The 20,137-nt window shown below is 48.4% G+C and overlaps 1 pseudogene; it reads right to left on the bottom strand.

Annotated features, from left to right (window-relative positions):
- Positions 1–950: 950 nt before the first annotated feature.
- On the bottom strand, positions 951–19,179 carry LOC130863413 (2'-5'-oligoadenylate synthase 2-like; annotated as a pseudogene).
- Between the last annotated feature and the right edge of the window lie 958 nt (positions 19,180–20,137).

Here is a 20,137-nt window from a genome sequence, read left to right as displayed (position 1 = left end):
ACAAACTACCGCCATCTTCAAGAGTCGACCTAAGCCAGCTCCTCTAAGAACATCACAACTGGGGGCCTGCTGACTGTTTGTCTTCCCCCTTGGAAGAGGGGTGTGGGAAGGTTAAGGACTCTTACTTGAGAATTCAGCAACCAGTTCCAACCAGCTGTATGCTGCTCTGCTCTATTTACACGTGGTCTCCGGGAGGGGTTAGAGGGAAAAGATGAGGAGACAGGGTGCCCTCTAGGCAGCCCTGGTGAAGCCACCATTCTTGGTGGGTGAGGACATTCCAGTGCAGCAGAGTTAGAGTCACCTCAGCCCCGCCCATGACCCCTCACCCACGTGCTGCAGGTAAGCCCAAAGAATTCCTTTGTTCCTCACACCTTGGTTTGTCCCAGGACCTTAGGAGGAGGGGCACATATTGTTTACATTTCCCCAAGAGAAGGGGTTTTAGCAGCAGGGGTGGAGGGAGATGGTTGGCTGGCTGCTGGGCTGGACACCTCTGCATTCACACAGGCAGGGAAGGCTTGTAGATGGAGGGAAGAGCTCAGCAAAGATGCAGTGAGATACTGAGAACTAACTGGGACTGCCAGAAATGAAGAGCAAGGGAGGGGCTCAACCTTAGTGAGACAGGGTGAGTCTGGAGCTGAAGAGAGGCATGGAGAGAAGGAAACAGGGAAAAAAACATATAGAATGGGAACACAGCACGCTGCTTGGGGCAAGCATCTCTGAAGTTCACTTTCACAGAGGGGTGTCCACAATGAGAGACCCTGGGGTGGGAGGGGGAGCAGATCCGAAGTCTTGATTTCAAGCAGAGTGTCTGGGAGTGCAGGAGACAGGTGGGGACCAGCCAGGGAGGACTAGACCTGCTCCCTCTGTAACATGGCCCGAGTCTTTAAATCAATGGCCAGCCGGATCTAGAGGCTTCATCTAGCATTTTTATCCCAGATATGGACTCCAACTCAGATACCCACGGTGGGGTAGATTTGAGCTCTGCAGCTTCCTGGGGTCTGTACTACCCGGGGAGAAAAAGACAGGTGGGGTGGGAGCTTAAAGAAAGGTGTGGTGGCAGACGCCTTTAATCCCAGCACAGGCAGGTGAATCTCTGTGAGTTCGAGGCCAGCCTTGTCTGCAGAGTGAGTTCCAGATCATTCAGGGCCACACAGTGAGAACCTGTCTCCAGAAAAGAATCTGGGAAGCCTATTTGGGAAACACAACAACAAACTCTCTCACACCAGAGGACACAACACAATGTCTCAGCTTCCAACTGGGAAATACATAGGTGAGTCTGGGGACAGTGTTCAGCATCTCACAATGCACAGTACAGCCTTCTCATCTTGTCTCCGGAAGTCAAGAGTGCCAAGGAGGCACAGAAGAAAGAATGAAGTGTGCCTGCCTGTGGGAGGGTAGCCTGGAAGGCTGTGCCTGGTGTATCTTGGGGGAAGGGGAAGGGAGTTCCAATCCTTCCACAGTACAATTTTACCCCTTGCTTGGTAGCCACTTTCAAAGCTACAGGTGACCATGTGACAATTCTAGGGTTTTTTTTTTGTTTTGTTTTGTTTTTGTTTGTTTGTTTTTGAAACAGGGTTTCTCTATAACTTTAGAGCCTGTACTGGAGCTAGCTCTTGTAGACCAGGCTGGCCTCAAACGACAATTCTAGGTTTTTAAAAGTGTGAAAATTCATCAATGAAGCATTTAATCAAATCTACTTACTATGTGCCCTCTTTTCTTCTGTTTTTGTTTTTCTCTGTCTGTGTATTGCATGCACGTGTATGCATCTTTGCATGTGTGTACATGCATATGTCATTTGTATGCATGTTTTGTGTATGTACATGCATATGTCTACATGTATAAGGCCCTGGGATGCTGTGAGGACTCATCGTCTGTCACTATTCCACCTCATTTATTGAGGCAGGCTTTATCAATCAAACCCAGAGATAGCTGATGTGGTTAGCTTTGCTAGCTGGCTTGCTCTGGGGATTCTGTTGAGTCACCCTTCCAAGGTTGGAATCATAAGGAGGCTGCCACACCCACCCTGCATTTATGTGGGTTCTGGGGAAATGAACTCTGCTGAATCACTTCCTCAGATGTCCCCATCCTTCCACTTCTCCCTGCCTCATGATTCCGACTCTCAGTTATCTGGGTCTTTGGGTACCCAGAGCAGGGCAGATGACTGACTGAAAGAACTCCTGGAGTCCAGTTTTTGCTTCTTTGGGGGGCTCAGTAATTCCAAATCACTATAGCAAGAAAGCCCTATGATTGATTTGTGAGAGAGCCACCCACTTTCTTCAGGGCACTCTTACTGGCACTTTCCATAGCTGCACTCTCTGCCCTAAGCCTCCACTTTGCAGTTCAAAACAGAGCAAGGAAAGCCACTCATTTGTTTCTCCCATGTGGCCTGTGGGATCAGCTGGATCCAGGATTACTGGTCTAAAGGAGAGTTAAGAGTTAGAGACTAGGAAAGGACTGTTTGTTTACAAGACAGCTGGCTCTATTCCCATCAAAGACACAATGTATCCTGGCAGCCTAGGTCAAGCAATTTGAATCTACTTAAGAGTCAAAGTAACTTCCTAGAATTATTGTAGTTGAAATCCAAAAACCCTTCTAAAGCTGTTGTTTACTTCACACAGTGAACCATAGTGATGACCCCTTTCAAGAGACTCTCACCCAACTACAAGATGTCACAGTACAGTGTTGCTAAGGAGGTCAGCACTGGTATGTGTGTGTGTGTGTGTGTGTGTGTCTATGCACACTTGAGCCTGGAAATGGCAATGCTGTTTCTCAGGGATATCCTGCTACCTCAGACCCCTCTCAGATCGGCTAACACATACATTTCACATTTCCACATAACAGAAGAAAGAAAGCAGTGAGGGAGCACTCTACCTGCCCACTCCTTCCCTTCTGCATCCCTTCTGTCTGGCCAGGCCCTTCTACTCCCTAGGTTGGGTTTTCTCACTCATCTGGCAGTTTCTACCTCAGTTTCACACTGGGAATGAACAAGACTCTGGGGGAAAAGAATCCAGGTCATGGAAGGAATAGCACAGAAGGGTATTGGGTTAATTTAGAACAGGGTGGGGGACGGGGGCACAGACACCTCTTTTTCTGGATCTGGGTCAGTGAGAACGTCCTTATCAGTCCATCTTTGAAGTTGTAGTTGACTGTCCAGAAGACGCAGAGCTGCTTGCATTTGATGGCCAGGTCTAGGATGGTCTGGAAGCCTTTGGCAGTGTTGAAATCATTCATGCCACTGCCCTGCTCCCAGGCCTACACCGTGAGAAGCTCCAGGGCATACTTCAGGGACAAGAATGCTTTTGGCTTCATTTTCCTTTCACACAGATGGGGAGAGTGGAGATGTCAGGTGACCTTGGCGAGGCAGAGGGGCCCAGTGTGTCTCATGGACTGCTTGGGTTGCAGCTGGGCAACATGGTTATGAAACAGAACTTGAAAGAGGGAGCCCTGACTCCTAGGTAGGCTTGCTAGACTCAGCAGCAGACAGAGTGGTACACATGGTGTCCTGTGTTTGGGCAGCAATGTAACTCCTGGCTGATAGGACTCTCTGTAGGCTAGCTATGAGCCCTGTACCATGGATTGCCATGTCAGAGGAAGATTGGCTGTGGGATGGGGAGGTAGGTTGAGTAGCAAGCAGAGAGGGTAAGGAGGGGAGGGGGTGGTGCTTGAGGGAGTCATATGACTTGCTGAAATTCAAATCAGAGCAAACCAGTCCCCTAGGCCTCAGCCACTTATGATGATTTGAGTCTCAGCCACAGCTTCCTGTTGCCTTCTGAGAGACAACATGGTGTCCATACAGCTGTACTGGTAACCTGTGGTATGCAACTTTAACTTCCATCCATGCTTCTCAGGAGAACTTGGCTGCCACTGAATTCTTTGACCAATGTGAGGTCAGAACAAGCTGCACATTGCGCTGATGCTAGGAGGCTCTATAGGCCTGACCCAAATACACAAGTACTGAAATGCAATCAGAAGACCCATGGCTAAATGAGCAACAGCTTCCCTCCAGAGGCCCAGCCCCAAGCATGGGAGGATTTGGGGGTTCAGGACAGTTGGCAAAGCTGGTATCCTAGCTTGTTGGTAAAACAACAACCACATTGGCCAAAGCAGGGTCTGGCTGACCTGTTTGTACCAAGTGAATCAGACTCTTCAGTTTGGTGGGTCAGGGGTTTAATGAACTCACTCTGAAGCTCGGTAAAACAGGTGGAAAACTCTCCCCCCTTTGATGACTGATGATTTACATAACGCAATGAGAGCCTTGTAGGCTTTGGGTCTGGAGGTGAAGCCAGGATACAGCTGACCTGACATGGGAGCAAAGTGTATGTTAGTCCTATCGTATATGGTAAGTAACAGAGTAAAAAAACCAATCTTTTTTGAGGCAGGATTTTGTGTAGCCAAGGTTGTCATTGAACTTACTATGTAGCCAAAGTTGATCTTGAATTTCTGATCCTCCTGACTCTGCCTTCCGACTGCTGAGATCACAGGTGAGTACTCCCATGCCAGTGTATGGGAGTTGAACCCAGGTTTTGGGCATGTTAGACAATCTCTCTACAGACCTCAAAACTGTGTGTTTTCAAAAAACTTTATTATTTATTCATTTATGTGGTTTTCCATGACAGGGTTTCCGTGGCTGTTCTGGAACTCACTTTTTAGACGAGGCTGGCCTCAAGCTCACAGAGATCCACCTGTTTCTGCTTCCTGAGTGCTGGGATTAAAGGTGTGTGCCACCAATGCCTGGCTCAAAAACTTTATTTTTATTTGGATGGTGTGATGTGTTCACACACATACAAATGTGAGAGGCTGTAGGGGCCGGAAGAAGGAACCAGGTCCCCTGGAGCTGGAGTTAAAAGGTGTGAGCCACCAAACTCTAGTGCTGGGAACCAAACTTGGGTCCTCTGAAAGAGCAGCAAACCCCCCTTAACCAGTGAACCCATCCTATATATATATATTTTTGAAAAGTGCAATTTCATTCTGGGGGAAATTTCTTTTGAACCATATATATATATATATTTGAATTACTGATGGGTATCCAAGATGCAGACAGTAGTGACTCCATGGTCTGGTGGGTGCTGGTAATTTCACAGTAGTACACACACCTGTGGTACCCACTAGGGCAGCCACCAGCCACTGTGGCTGATTGTATTTGAGATCATTAAAAGGAAAAGAGACAAAAATTCAGCTCTTTGGTAGCTCCAGCCACACCTCAAGCTCTCAGTGGATTCAGAACACAGGTCTAGATGTTTCTCAGTGTTGGAGAAAGACCTTCCTGTCTGTTCTGAGCTCGTTTGCACACTGCTGTTGCTGAGGTATCTTTAGTTCACCTCTCATTTTTGTCAACACAGTTTCACTGGGATGGAGTTGCCCCTGTTTGTGAATCTATCGCACAAGGCTGTTTTCAGATTGAAATGTCAAAGCCAAGTAGTGGGAAAACTGTGGCCTCCTAGGCTGAAAACCTTTGCTGTATTGCTATACAGTGAGTTTTCTGTCAACTTGACACAAAGCTAAGCACACCTGAGAAGAGGGAGTCTCAACCGAGGAGCTGCCTCCACCAGACTGGCCTATGGCCTCATCTGTGGGGGATTTTTCTCAATTGATGAATGATGTGGAAGGGCACAGTCCTCTGGGGGTCCTGAGTTGTATAAGAAAGCAGGCTGAGCAATCTAGAGGGAGCAAGCCAGTGAGCAGTGTTCCTCCATGGCCTCTGTTTCAGTTCCTGCTGCCAGGTTCCAGCCCTGACTTTCCTCCATGACTCACGCAACTGTGAGAGGAACTAAACCCTTTCTTCCCCAAGATGATTTGGTCAGTGGTTGTATTTGGGTTTTTTGTTTGTTTCATAATAGGATTTCTCTGTGTAGCTCTGACTGGCCTCGAGCTCACAGAGATCTGCCTGCCTCTGCCTCCAGAGTGCTGGGATTAAAGGTGTGTGCTCAATTTGGCCAGTGTTTATCACAGTGACAGGAAGCAGACTAGCACAGCTGCTATTTCAAGAGCAAACAGACAAAAGTGGGCTGAAGCCCATTCTGTAGACTCCTGTCTCTTTTCTGAGAGAAATCAAAACAGCTGTTTTTTGTTTGCAATTGGGGAGAGATGTGTCAAACCCAGGATCCTCATGCTAGGCAAGTACTCTGCCTTTGAGCTCCAGCCACAAACAATGGGTAAGAGCTTTGTTTGCTTTACCTTGGGGTGGTGACATTGAACACAGAGCCTTGTACATGCTAAGCAAATGTTTTACCCTGATTACCCCTGGGCCCCAAGAACCACTCAGGTGGAAGATATTATAGTCTTCATAATTCTAATATAGGAAATACACACACATACACACACACACATATAGTAGCTTGGCCTCTGTATGTGAATGGATGTGAGAATATGTGTGTGTGTGTGTGTGTGTGTGTGAGAGAGAGAGAGAGAGAGAGAGAGAGAGAGAGAGAGAGAGAGAGAGAGAGAGAACACATGAAGCAGCCTAGAGTCAATCTGAGAAGTTGATTTTGATGCAGGGACCAGCCCACTGTAGGCAGCACCATTCCCTTGACTGATTAAGAGCTAGCCAAGATAAACCTATAAGTGAGAAAGCAAGCAGCATTCCCCCATGGTTTCTGCTTCAAGTTCCTTCCTTGAGTTTCTGCCCTGACTTCCCTTCGTGATGGCCCTCTCTGATGGACTGAGATCTGGACGTGTAAGCCAAACAAACCCTTTTCTCTCTAAGTTGCTTTGTGAATGTGGGTGCATGTGCCTGTCTGCGCACACCCATGAGAGTCCAAAGGAGGATGTTGGCTGTCTTGATGCATCATCCTTCACCTTATCCCACTGTGACAGGGTCTCCCCCTGAACTTCAATCTGATTCAGCTAGACCCTTTCTCTCTCCACCCGCACCCCTAGTGTGCCTCCAGTAGAGCCTGGCTTTTTATACAGGTGCTGGGGATAAAACTCTGGTCCCCGTGACTGAATGGCAAACATATACCGTGGAGCCATCTCACCAGTCTATTTTGAGATCCTTCATTTGTCCATATATTTCTGTATCTCCCACCTGTGAATGGGCTTTCTGAGGAGGAGTTTTCTTCACCCAATTTCCTGTCTCTTACCTCACAAATCCCCCCACATTTTGTTCTTTAGTTCCCTTCTCCACAGAGAAAATGAAGGGATGTTATCTATGATCTGTTTGTAACTGTATGTGCTATCCCTCACACACCATGGAGAACAGAGCCAGCAGCTCCTTAAGGCTTCCTGGACTGCTTACATGAGAGTGGGATTGCATGTAGGTGCCTGGGGGCCTGGGCAAAAACTGGGAGAGAATTACCCAACCCTCCCTGGTTTTTCCTCCATGTTTTCCAGAATCTACTCAGGAGCTAGGGTCTGTGGACTCCTCCCTAGTGTATCATAGGTGGGTAGGACATCAAAGTTGACACTTTCATTGAGACTCCTGGATTTCAATGTGAAGCTCAGCACCCTGGGGGCTGTCCACTTTGAAGTCTCAAACTTCACCTCCAGCTCCTGGGTCCTTCGGAAGACTTTTAATTGCCTCTGGATTTCCTAGACAAACAGTGAGCACTCCTCTTTTTGGGAGTGGTAACTCTTCAGGGGACTGAGAAACACTACAATATCAGCATCTGATCCATACTTCAGAGCCGTGCCTTTGGCAGTGGATCCTCCCTAGGAGGAAAGAGAAGGTGAGATGCTGCCTCCCCTCACCCTTGTCTCCCTGGCTTCCAAGAGCTGGCGCTGCTACAGGCCAGCGCTCACCTTGAAAGCCTTCAGCACTTTGGTGCTTGAGTCATTGAAACAGTTGTTTTTGAGGAATTCACAGGTGATGTTAACAGTTTTTCTGATCTGCTCCAAGAACTTTTCTTTTTTTTTTTATTTTTTTAATTCTTTTTTAATTAAAATTTTCACCTGCTCCCCGTTTCCCATTTCCCTCCCCTCCTCCCAAATATTGCCCCCTCCTCCCACTCCCCTCCCCTTATCCCCACTCCTCTTCTCCTCCCCCCACACCATTCCCCCTCCCTCTCGATACTGAAGAGCAGTCCAAATTCTCTGCCCTGCGGGAAGATGAAGGTCTTCTATCTATGTCCAGGAAGGTGAGCGTCTAAACAGGCTAAGCTCCCACAAAGCCAGTTCATGTATTAGGATCGAAACCTAGTGCCATTGTCCTTGGCTTCTCATCAGCCTTCATTGTCCGCCATGCTCAGAGAGTCCAGTTTCAACCCATGCTTATTCAGTCCCAGCCCAGCTGGCCTTGGTGGGCTCCCAATAAATCAGTTCCACTGTCACAGTGGGTGGGTGCATCCCTCGTGGTCCTCCAAGAACTTTTCATTGGGCTGGAGGAGGTCTTTGATGAACGTGTCCAGTAAAATGTCTTGGAGTGATGAAGAGTGATGTGGGCTGGGGAGGAGAGAAATTTGGTGGGCTCTGCTCAGAAGCCACCCCAAAACTCACCTCTTTCCTCCTGCTAGCCTTCTTCCAACAGTGGGCAGAGACCTTCCTGTCTTGCACAGATATACCCTAAAAATGTTCTTGAGATTCTGGGCAATACTTACCTCCTGTGGCCCACCCCCTCTCCAAGCAGAAACTCTCCTGGTCCCTCATGGGCTACTTGGGAGAGATCTAGATCCTTCTGAAGGGGTTGTGGGATGCAGACATGGGAGGTGCTCTGGGTCAGCATGAGAAAATCCCCAAAGACCTTCCAAGAGGCAGGTGTGAGGGTCAAACTTGGAAAAGTAGATGTGAGCTCAGACATGGAGAGGAGGGCCTGGAGGGTGTTGTACTAATGGCTTTGAAGGTGGATAAGGAACTAGGGTACATGGGCAGGGTCAAGGAGCTTAAAAAGGGAACGAGGCCTCAAGTGTCTCCATCCCAGCTCTGCGAGACTGCATTTGGATTGCCCGCTGCTGTAATGATAAGGTTATAGATTTAGGGGTCACTTTTTAAACAGTGGGGAGGGAGGAAGAAGACAAGTCTAAGTGGATAAGTTTCCTGGAGAACATTGGCAGAGAGCAGTGCAGCCATCTGGGAACAAGAGAGGGGGCTTAGCTTTGCAGGCTAGCTGATCTTGGTCAGACACCCCTAGATGTTGTGACCCTTGCACCCCCTTGACAGTGGCAGCATACTCAATCCTTCTGCTCCTACAGCTCAGATGGTGTACAGGGTGTGCATGCGCACATGAGTGTACATGTGTTGTGTGCATGTGTGAGCTTGTATCATATGCAAGTGTACACACAGGAACGCACACATATGAGAGGCTATAGATGAATATTCAAGAATACGAGTGTTTGCATTGTGAGTATGCACATTATGTACACACGTGAGTGCATGCAGATGTGAGTGTATGCAGTAGTGAGTGCTGATGTATTTTCACAAGTGTCAGCATTGTGCAGCACCTGTGAGAGTGTGAGGTTCCAGGTGCAAAGGTGCATGTTCGTCTGTGAGTGTATATGTTTACATGTGAGTGTGTGTGTACATGTGATAAGCCTGAAATGCTCATTTCTGCTTGTGTGTTGGTTCCTGGGCTGTCAAGAGAAGGGTGACGTCATGGTCTGAAAGGACTGGCTAGTGAAGAGCACGGGGATCAGAAGGTGTGGTGGGGACTAGAGAGATGACTCATTGGTTCAGTGCACTGTCTGTGGACCCAGGTTCAATTTTCAGCACCCGGGTGGTGGCTTACAGCTGTCTGTGACTCCAGTTCCAGGGGATCTGATACCCTTTTCTGGCCTCTGTGGATATTATACACATTTAATATAACATATATTCAGGCAACAGTTGTACACATAATATATATACTGAGACATGGTTTCTCTGTGTAACCATCCTGGAACTTACAGACATTCTCTTGCCCCTACCTTCCCAGGTGCTGGGATTAAAGAGGTGTGCCACCACTGTCTGACATTACAAACAATTTTTAAGGTGTAGTAGAGACATGGAAGCTGAACATATCATGTGCCTGTGTGTTAGAAGGAGGATCTATGGGGTGCTATTGGTATGGCTGTCAGAATATGAATATGGTGTGTGTGTGTGTCTTATAGTTTGACAGCACTATGAACTTAAATTTGGTTTTGACCACAGTCCAGTGGTTGTGCAAGTGAAGCACCCTCAAGAGACTCTGGTGACTTGCAGCCACCACCCTAGTGACGAAGCTGAGGGCGTGTGTGTGTGATATCACTTAGCCAACAACGGCAAGTGCCAGAGTTCCTGTCTATGAAGCTCACACAGGCATTGTGAATCTCTTTTTGCAGAGATAGATGTTTGAAAACTCAGAAGGAAACCAAGGAGGTTGTCCCAAGGAAGTAAAAGGCCAGGCAGTGGTGATAATGGAGCCTGGGGTGGGGGACATGGGAGCGATTGTGGAGTCTTGGCATCTACCTGGGGAACGACCCCATTCACAGACTTTGCTTCCTTCTGTCTGTCCCACATTGTTAGAGTCTGGTAGCTCTGTAGATGGAGTGTGGCCCCTGCCTCCATACTTTGGATAGAAGTTTGCCCCTCATGTGTTCTCACAGGTGGGGTTTGATTGGCATATCTGTCTCATTTCGAAGGCCAACAAGGCAGCCTTTTGACAGACTCAGCTGGTCTAGTTTGGGAATGCTCTTGATGCCCTCCTCCGACAGGCAGACTATATCTGCATTACTGCTGGCCCCACACCCAGGGGCTGGGCCTCAGGGTCTGCTTGGGAGTCACAGACATGAGTTTTGTACACTTCTAGGAGGCTCAGCTCCTTGTCTGCACCCAATTCCTGCCTCCTGATTTTGCTCTTGCAGAAATAAGCCTATCTCTTTTCTGGGGAACCCACTTTATTTATAGCCCCCCTTTTCTACCTCACAGCCATCTTTGTGGCCTCTAAGAGTTGGTTGAGTTGTATCTCCCTAAAATATATTGGGATTTGGACCTGTCGTACCCGTGACCATGACCTAACAGGAAATGGACTTAGAGAAGCTGGTAGGAAAGGGTCACAAGGGTGAGCTCCAGCTAAATATGACTATTATCCTTAGAGGAGTTGGGTCCCCAGACAGTCACACCTCAAGGAAAAGGAGAAAAGACAGGGCAGACATGTGACAGTGGAGGGAAAGACAGGGTGATGATGTCACAAGCCTAGCCAGGGATCAGAGCTGTCCAGGGAGAGTCCACCCCTCCCCTATTCCTTGTCTTTGAACCCCCAGCATCCAGAACTGGGGGGATGAATTCTGTTGCTTTAAGCCACACTGAGTGTGTGACATGTCACAGTAGTCACACAGGCAGCCACGACACACTCTCTCAAGTCAGCATCAGGAGGACCCTCTCTCCAGTGTGGACATCCTCTTACCAGAACATCCCAGCATTGTGCAGGTGACATATCATTCAGGCTGGGAGAGTACAGCCAGGCCTGAGCTGCCTCCATCAGCAGCTGCCAGGAGCCGTCGTCTTTGCCCACATTATTGGTTGGGTCACTTGGATTCAAGATGACTGGTCTAGAAATTTTATCAGATTAAAAGAAATCAGGGCTGAGTTTACTAGAGCACATCTTTAATCTCAGTACTTGGGAGGCAGAAGCAGGTGGATCTCTGTGAGTTAAAGGCCAGGTTCGTCTACATAGTGAGCTCAAGGCCAGTCAGGATTGTACAGTGAGATCCTGAGATCCTGTTCCCTTTGGCCCACCCCCAGATCCCCACCCCCCAGATCTCCCACCCCCGCCCAGCAGTGCCTGGGAAGATAGTTTAGGAACTAAGACTGCAGAGAACCCAGTCATAAGGACCAGGGTTCAGGACCCACGAACAACATGGGTGTTTTGTACATGACTTCAGTCCCACCTCTGAGGGATAGAGACATGGGGATCTCTGGGGCTTGCTGACTTCCAGCCTAGTTGAGAAAGCCAGAGCCCAGAGTAAAAAAGAGAGCCCCACCTCAGAATAATACACAAAGGACACCTATATCCTCTTCTGGTGCACAGATGCACAATTTTTTTTCGAGACAGGGTTTCTCTGTAGCTATGAAGCCTGTCCTGGAACTAGCTCTTGTAGACCAGGCTGGCCTTAAACTCACAGAGATCTGCCTGCCTCTGCCTCTCGAGTGCTGGGATTAAAGGCGTGCGCCACCACCCAGCCAGACACACAAATTTTAATAAAGAAGTTGGGCTGGGGAAATGGGTCAGTGGGTAAAATACCTGCCTCTCAAAAAAGCCCTGAGTTGGGGACCCTCAAGACCCATATAAGAACTAGATGCTAGTGTGTTTGTAATCCCATCCCTGGGGAGGCAGAAGCAGGTGTGTCCTGGGGCTCACTGGTGAGCCAGTCTAGCCTATTGGTGAACATCGGTGAGAGACCCTGACTTAACAAATAATGTGGAATGGCTGGAGAACCCCCACAGAGGTTAAGAGCACCGACTTCTCTTGCAGAGGACCTGGGTTCAAGTCCCAGCCCTCATGTAGTGACTCACAACCATCTGTAACTACAGTTCCGGGGAGTCTGACATCCTCTCCTGGCCTTCATACGCACTGTGTGCACGTGGTTTATAGGCATACACATGGGGAACACACATACACATAAAAGAAGTGAAACTTTGACGATAAGCAGAGAGTGAAACCTGATGTCAACTTCTGACCTCCAAGTGCATCTGTACCTACGCATGCGAGTGTGCACTCACACACAGAAGGGAGAGGCTACTGAGGGCTCTGCGGTATCCAGCCACACTGACTCCATCCTCCTCTTCCCAGAGATGTTCCATCTCATGGTTCTTGCTATGAATTCCTCCGCTTCCTCTAGTCTTTGAGGTGCAAAGCCTGACCATGGTTTGGAATGTGGAACACATTGACTGAATCTCCTCTGCAGACAGATTCTCATCCCCTCCCCCTCCCCCATATCAGCAAGGACTCAGAACTCACTCTCAATGGGGCCCAGGCCTGCGGCCAGAGAGATCAGAAGCTGGGTACCTTTGGAATCTGAGTTGACACAGAAGAGTGTTGCAAACTGTTACATCCTCGAAGCCGTAATTTACTATCCAATAGACACACAGCTATGATGACTGCTTGATGAGTCCCAGCATGGTCCTGACACCTTCTGCAATGTCAAAGTCCTCATCTTGGCAACCCTGTTCCCAGGCATACACACTGAGCAACTCCAGGGCGTAGGAGAACCCCAGAGATGGGGAAGTCATCCACTTCTCCTGGCACTGGGAGAGAAGACAAGACTGTCAGCAAGCCGGAGCCTAGACAATGTCACTCCCATGCCTGGAAGTCAAGGTGTCAGTACCGTCAGACACAGATAAAGAGATGGAAGGGACACCTGGAATGCTCACGCTTCTCACAGGGGTGTGAGTGTGTGACACAGTGTGTAAGCCTGGGCGGGCATGAGTGTATGTGTATATGTGTTGTGGGTGTGTGAGACTGTGTGAGTGTTTGTGTGATTGTGAATGTGTGTATGTGCCCGTGCATGAGTATGCATGAGTGTGTGAGCATGAACACATGCTGTGTGAGTGTGGGCGCATGTGAGTGTGTTTATGAACATGTGTGTGAGTAAATATGGGAGCACAGAAGTGTGAGTGTGTAAACATGTATGTCAGTGTGTGCATGTGTGTGAGTATGAGCTGTGTTTGTGAGTGGGTATGAGGATGCTGGAGGTCAAGGTCAGGTGTCTCCCTCAGTCACTCTCTACCTTATGGTTTGGAACAGGGCCTCTCATTGAACCCGGGGCTCACTGATTGACTGCAGTGATTGGCCAGTGAGCACAGGGGATCCACCTGTGTCTGCCTCCTGAACACGGAGTTACAGACACAGGCTACCACTCCTGCCTTTACACGGGTAGTGGGCTCTTCTGTGCCTGTGCAATGTGTACTTTCCATACTGAGCCTTCTCTCCCATTCCAGTAGAGTGGTTTAAAAAATCTACTTGGCATTCTTTATTAAAGCTAAATAAGTATGCTCCACTATATTTCATGCAGAGTCCATGTATGCAATATAGACACACATGTACATGCTGTCTGTGGCTGTGTCTGGGACTCCAGCAATTCTACTGCATGTCTCCCCAAGAACAATGAGTGCTTAGGTTCGGAAAAGACATATCAGAGGACACCCACAGTAACCAAAGTCACAGAGGTTACAACCTGGGAATGACTTAAGGGCCCAACAGCAGCAGAGAGGAAAACACGGGTGTGTTACTATAATGGAACATATGAGGGAATGAAAACTACTGCTATGTAATGATGTGGCTGGATTTCTCAGACATGGAGTGAAATAAGATATCACCTGTGTGCAACACAATCCATTTACAGTGTTGGAAAATAAGGGGGGCTGGCAAGATGAAGAGAGTTCAATCCCCAGGACCCACATAGTGGAAGGAGAAAACTCATTTCTGTACATTGTTCTCTGCCACACACACACTATGGCACATTCCGTCACACTCACATGCACACACACTGTTTCTCATGCACTTATGCACACACACACGAACATACTCTCATACATGCACATATGTGCACTCGCACATGTGTACACACATCACATTCTTTTAAATAAGATTTATTAGTGGGGATGGTTATCGGAATTTAAAAATTATTTTAATATATTCAATTTTTTTATTACTTATATGTATGGGTGTTTTGTTTGTATGTTTGTCTGTGTACCATGTGTGTGCCTGGTATCTATGGTGGCCAGAAGAGGGCATTGGATCCCCTAGGACTGGAGTGATAGATGGTTGTGAGTTGCCATGTGGGTGCTGGGAATTGAACCCAGGTCCTCTAGAAGAGTAGACAGAGTGCTCTCAACCATGGAGCCATCTCTCCAGTACCCTAATATTTTTTATTATGTGTGTCTGTCCGTGTGAGTTCAGATGCCTTCATAGGCTAGAGTTGTGAGACCCCCCTGGAGATAAAGCTGGTTGTGGGATACCTGAAGTGGGTGCTGGGAATTGAACTTGGGTCCTCTTGAAGAGCAATATGTGCTCTTAATCGCTGAGTCATTAGTCCCTGGATTTTTTTTAAAGTGTCTTGCTATATAGTTGAGGTTAGCTTTAAAGTCTAGATCCTCTTGCATCCACTTTTTGAGTACTGGGGCCACAGTTGTGTGACCCCTAGGTGATTGGGTTGAGAAAATACTCAATTATGGTTTGTGGATGAAGAGGAGATCAAATTAGATGAAAGTATGTTGTTAATATTATTAAAATTTGTTTGCTGTGAATGATCTCAATTAAAAGGTAACACAGTGGGGTGTGGTAACACATAGCTTTGATCCTGGCACTTAAAAGGCAGAGGCAGCCTGAGTTTGAGGCCAGCCTGAGACCCTCTTGAAACAAGGCAATGCCATAAATTACCTCCTGATACCAGTGCTTGACCAACAGGATCGGCTCCTTCACTCTCCTGGGATACCACTGGACAAACTGCTACCGCTGCTGTAACATGGTGAAGCAGGCTGCAAACTCACCTAGTGCTGCTCTTACGTGATCCATGGATCTTTTGAGATCCCAATAGATCCGGGAGCTGCAATCCTCACCAAAGCCTGCAGGCAGAGAGCAGCAGGAAGCTAGACTGTGATGGCAGTCTGAGTCAGCTGGAGCTGGGGAGATGTCTAGTTAACAGTGGGGCTACTCTCCCTGGTAGGCTAACAGGAAGCCTTACATGAAAACAGGATGGGGTGGCTGAGACAGAGTCAGCGGAGCCACACAGAACATGAGGCAGTGAACTACACATGAGAAACAGATGCCCCAGAGTGATACCGAAGGCAACTGTGTCTGCACGACTGGTGGATGTCTGTACCACAGAATGCCTTCTACTGGTACCTCTCACAGAGACTCAGGGACACCTCGAGGTGGCAGGAGTGGGGAACGGTTGGAGGTGCACTGAGCCACTTAGTTTCCATTCTTGCCTGCTGAGCTCTGCCATTCAATAAATATATTTAGGTGCACAGCTTGGGGCGAGAAGCCCTGGAAGGACACCCTGGAAGGAGATGGGCACATACCTTACCATTTATTGAGTGTCGACTGTATACCAGGCACAATTGAAGTCCTTCATGTAATGATGTAACATGAAAGTCTTATAAACCTCTCGTGGGGGTGCAGCTATCAAGTTAATTATATTGAGAGAAACGCCCTGAAGTTAAAAAAAGCTGGAGCCAGTTTTGGGTTAAATGTCCTTCGGAAAGAAACCATGGCAGCAGCAGCCTACCTCATCTATTTGGGACATGTAGACCAGATTAGTTGGATTTTTATATAGTAAAGGAAGCAATTCATGAATCCCTCTGTAGGGTCTTATTTTCTCAGAAAGCAACATTTATTGCTACGTAGTAATAAAAAAAATGTTGCCAGGGTTGGTGGTGCACACCTTTGATCCCAGCACTCGGGAGGCAGAGGCAGGCATTCTCTGTGAGTTTGAGGCCATCCTGGTCTACCGAGAAAGTTCCAGGACAGCTAGGGCTACACAGAGAAACCCTAAGTATGTGTGGTGGTGGTTGGGGGGGCGGGGATTTGGAAGATTTAGCTCTACCGCCACCTGGTGGTACCATTTGGGTGCTACATGTGAAGCGTTCCCTTCTCAGGGCAGCAAGCAGAGGGTGGGCTGGTCTCCTGCCACCAGGCCCTGGGCATAAAAAGAGAGAAGACATTTCCTGCAGCGATGGAACCTCACATCTCTCTCACTACTGACTCCCATTCTTTTGAGGCAGGCACACCACTACAACCAAACAAACCTGGAAGCTAGCTGCTCCTGATCTTAGAGTCAGTGACAAAGGGGCCCATGGGGTCATATATCAGTTACTTTTCTGGTCCCTGGGATGAGACATCTGACAGAAGCAACCGAAGTGGGGGAAATCTTTCTCTTGGGTCACTGCTGGGGAAGACATGGCTGCAGGAGCTGATGCTGAGTGCTTCCTCCTTGGATCAGGAAACACACTGGAATTGGGGTTGGAGGCAGGGTGGGGTTATCACCCTCCAGGCTCAATTCCAGGCCACCCACTTCCTGTGGCAAGGACCCTTCTTCTACAGGCTATATTCCCTCCCAAATTAGTGCCACCAGCTGGGGACCAAGTGATTCAAGCCCTAACAGATGAGAAGGGCCCACCGTGGCAGCTTGCATTGCTCTCTGATTCAGGCCATCATCCTGAGAATACTGTCATGTGGGTGTGTGTACATCTCCATCTTGTTAGAAAATGGTCAGGTGATGCTTATTCACAGTTCCAGTAACCCAGAAGTTCCTCAGAATTGTGGACAATGGAGGCACCCTAGACCCTAGCTCAGAAGCCCTGGGATGTCAGATTACTTGAATCTACCATTGGCAGCATAGCCACCAGACAGTCCTCTCCTTCTGTTTCCCTGTTCATCTGTCTGTCCATCCCTACATCCATTCACTTTTCTATCTGTCTATACATCCTCACTTCCTTCCACCCATCTAAACATACATTCACACATCCACCCATTTTCCCATCTGTCCACTCATTCATCCATATGTCCTCTTACACATTTAGTGATCCCCCACTTCTACCTATCCATCCACCCACCCATCCATACATCTAGTGAGCACCCAGCCATCCACTCTCATCCACCCACTCACCTATAAAAAGAGTTTGGAACATTTTATCTAAAGTAAATGAGATGAGAATGAAGTTCTAGATAGAATATGCCCAGGGTAGGAGGTTCTTCCTTCTTGGGGGCTGTGGTGAGGGGTCCCAGAGGCTCATATGTTTGAATGCTCAGTCCCCAGTTGAATCATTTGGGAAGAACTAGGAGGTGTGCCCTTTTTAGAGGCGGTGTGTTGCTGGACCCAGTGACTCTTCCTGCTGCCTGTGGATCAGGATACAAAGCTCTCAGCTTGCTCCTGTGCTATGCCTGTCTGCTTCCTGCTATGATGATGAGGGACTAACCCTCTGAGCCAGTAGGCCAGCCCCCAATTAAATGCTTTTTTTTAAAGAGCTGCCTTGGTCAGTAACAGAACTGTGACTCAGACAGTTGTTTGCGAGCTCCATTTTGGAAATAGCCAGTCTGTCTGTCACAGCCTCAGCCTGTAGGACTCAAGGGGCTCCCCAGTACTCCCAGAAAGTTTGGGACCCCACCCCAGTGCCCGGAGCACTCACACAGAGGATCAAAGGCTGGAAAGACCTGCAAGAGTATCTCCTACCCATGGACAGACAGTAAGACTTCAAGGGTTTGCCCAAGGCTCACTGACTTAGAGTATTTCTTGTGGTGTTTCAGCCATTGTTCAATCACGCTGAGGACTTCACGTTGGTTTTCCTTCTGTTCCTGAAAGCTATGGAAGCGATCCATGAAGAGAACAAGGGTGCCATCTGAGTAGCCTCTTAGGACAGTTTCCTGGCCATAGGAGCCACCCTGCAGGGAATGAAGCAGCAGTAGTGAGGTCTGGACTTTCTGTAGCTCCAAGCTGTGACATTTGTCAAGTTCAGTGAAATTCCCAAATGTCACCATCATTTTAAAATTGGGCTGCTGGCACTAATTTGCATCCTTGTCAGCACGCTAGCTCCAAACTGGAGGCAAAGCAAAACTGCAATATGATGAATAAGTGGCCCAGTGGAGTACCATACAAGAATGAAAATGGTGGAACAAACAAAACGCTCACAGATGGAAAGATGCCATACAGCAAAGTGCGAGTGCATGTATGCACATACCCAGTCTGCTAATTTACTGAGCACGGATTACAGCAGGACTCTGTGCTGCTGGGAACACTGTGTGTCTCACCATCATAACACTCTGAAGTGGGGTCTAGGCTGATTTCATTCTACAGAACCAGACACTGTGGTACAGAGAGATGAAGCCGCCTGCCAGAGGAGTAGCCTGACAGAAGGCGACCTGACAGCATCTTGGGCCCCTGAACAGTCTGCCATCGTGTCCACAGAGGGAGAAAAACCTTGGGAAGTGCAGTGCCCAGGGCCTGGTGTGGAGCAGTGCTCAGCATCACCGTGGGGGGTGGGGGAGTTGGTGAGGGAGGGGAACAACCTTGGTCTCCAACCTGGCTCTTACCTAGCCACTCCCTGCACAGGGAGCTCACTGCTCTGCAGGAAGTCAGAGATGGCAGCCAAGTCCTGGTCTACCAGATTCAGGCAATCTTCACTGGGTTTGAGTTTTGCTTGGATAAAGTCTTTTAGCTTGTGCGCTGGCACTGCGGGCAAGTCAGGCCACCTGCCCGATAACCCATCGGATGACCTCCAGGATGGTCCCGCTGATGGCTCCCCAAGTGACCCCCCAGATGGCCAGGCAGATGACTTGCCAACCAGCCAGTTTCCCATAGTTGCTAGCTGGCCTCAGGAATGCTGTAATAGCAGAGAGAGGTCCCTTGTAGGTCAGGTCTGGGGATTCTGCCCCAATACAGAGGGGTGTGTCTCGATAGAGAAAGTGGAGTCCAAACTTGCTGCCCTGCCTCCATCACAGCCTTGCCTAGGAAATCAAAACCCAAGTGTGGGAGTCACTGCCCAGCAGCTGCACAGGGATCTTCCCCCTAGCCAGCCTCTCCTGGGACACACCACTCCAGAGGTGGAGGTGTGCACCTCCACAGAGTCCTGATGTGTGTGTCCTTCAGTGCAGGACTGACTTCTTGGTGTCTCTATCTCCTCCATCTGTAGATCAGAGGAACCTGTCTCAAAAATAACCAAACCCTTGGCCGAGTGCTCACTAATCACTAAGCTAATTCGGTTTGATAGATGGTAGAGGGTGTCCATGGAGACTGGCCCTTTTCTCCTGTTTACAGTGGCTGGAGCTAGCAGTGCCAAGCTTAGCAGTAGAGAAAGCCCAGAGAGGCTACTGACTTACTCAAAGACACACAGCATGGCAGGTGCTCTGGTAGATATAGGCTTCCTTTCTGCCTTTGAATGAATGCGGGGACCTGAAGAGTCAAGAGTAGCTTCCTAACACACACAAACAAACACACACACACACACACTTAAAGTAAAATTTAAAAATAAAATTAAAAACAAGAGGAATTTTGCCAATTCAATATAATTATTTTGTGTTGGTTTTGAGACAGAGCTTTGCTATATAGCCCAAACTGGCCTTGAACTGGTAATCCCCTTGCCTCAGCCTCTCATAAACCATTATTATAGCATCCTCCTTCAGTGTAGGATGGACATTGTGTTTAGCTGTTCTATGTTGCAGATGATGTCCTGGGAAGCTCACTGGGAAAGACATAGCGACTTTGGTTTTTCACGTCCCCTCAGAGTTCTGCTGAGTCCTGGACCATCGAGAATACTA

The sequence above is a fragment of the Chionomys nivalis genome, chromosome 21 (genome assembly GCF_950005125.1).
Source record: "Chionomys nivalis chromosome 21, mChiNiv1.1, whole genome shotgun sequence".
In the NCBI taxonomy this organism is placed as follows: Eukaryota; Metazoa; Chordata; class Mammalia; order Rodentia; family Cricetidae; genus Chionomys; species Chionomys nivalis.
The sequence above is the reverse complement of the archived record's forward strand: the minus strand, read 5'-3'. Positions and strand labels throughout refer to the sequence as shown.